A 325-nucleotide genomic window follows, 5' to 3' on the forward strand; every position below is an offset into this window, starting at 1 on the left:
GAGGTATAGGACTTTTGTATTTTTTAAATTCCTGTGTTAATTAGGTGTCCGGTTCCTTTCTTTTTTAATATTCGTATAAATGGATATAGATGTAGAGGGGAAATGTAGAAGGAAGAAAAATACTTTTTTTCAGAAACACCGTAGTTAATCGCTGAAAAGATAGCTTTACTATCAAAGAATATATGATAAATGGCATACGAGCGGAATGCAAACAAGAACATGTAGAGCGATACATAATTTCAACCCAAAATATCACTGTGGTTTTGCAAGCAATTAGGCCAAATAAACATGAAAAGGATATACTTATTTTCTTTCTGTATGATTT

General features: G+C 31.4%; 1 protein-coding gene across 1 annotated transcript in view; it reads right to left on the minus strand.

Annotated features, from left to right (window-relative positions):
- The window catches only part of LOC119586506 (xylose isomerase-like), a 4,340-nt gene that overhangs the window by 3,390 nt on the left and 625 nt on the right, over positions 1-325 (minus strand). The window lies entirely within an intron of this gene.

Source organism: Penaeus monodon, chromosome 21 (assembly GCF_015228065.2).
Source record: "Penaeus monodon isolate SGIC_2016 chromosome 21, NSTDA_Pmon_1, whole genome shotgun sequence".
Classification (NCBI taxonomy): Eukaryota; Metazoa; Arthropoda; class Malacostraca; order Decapoda; family Penaeidae; genus Penaeus; species Penaeus monodon.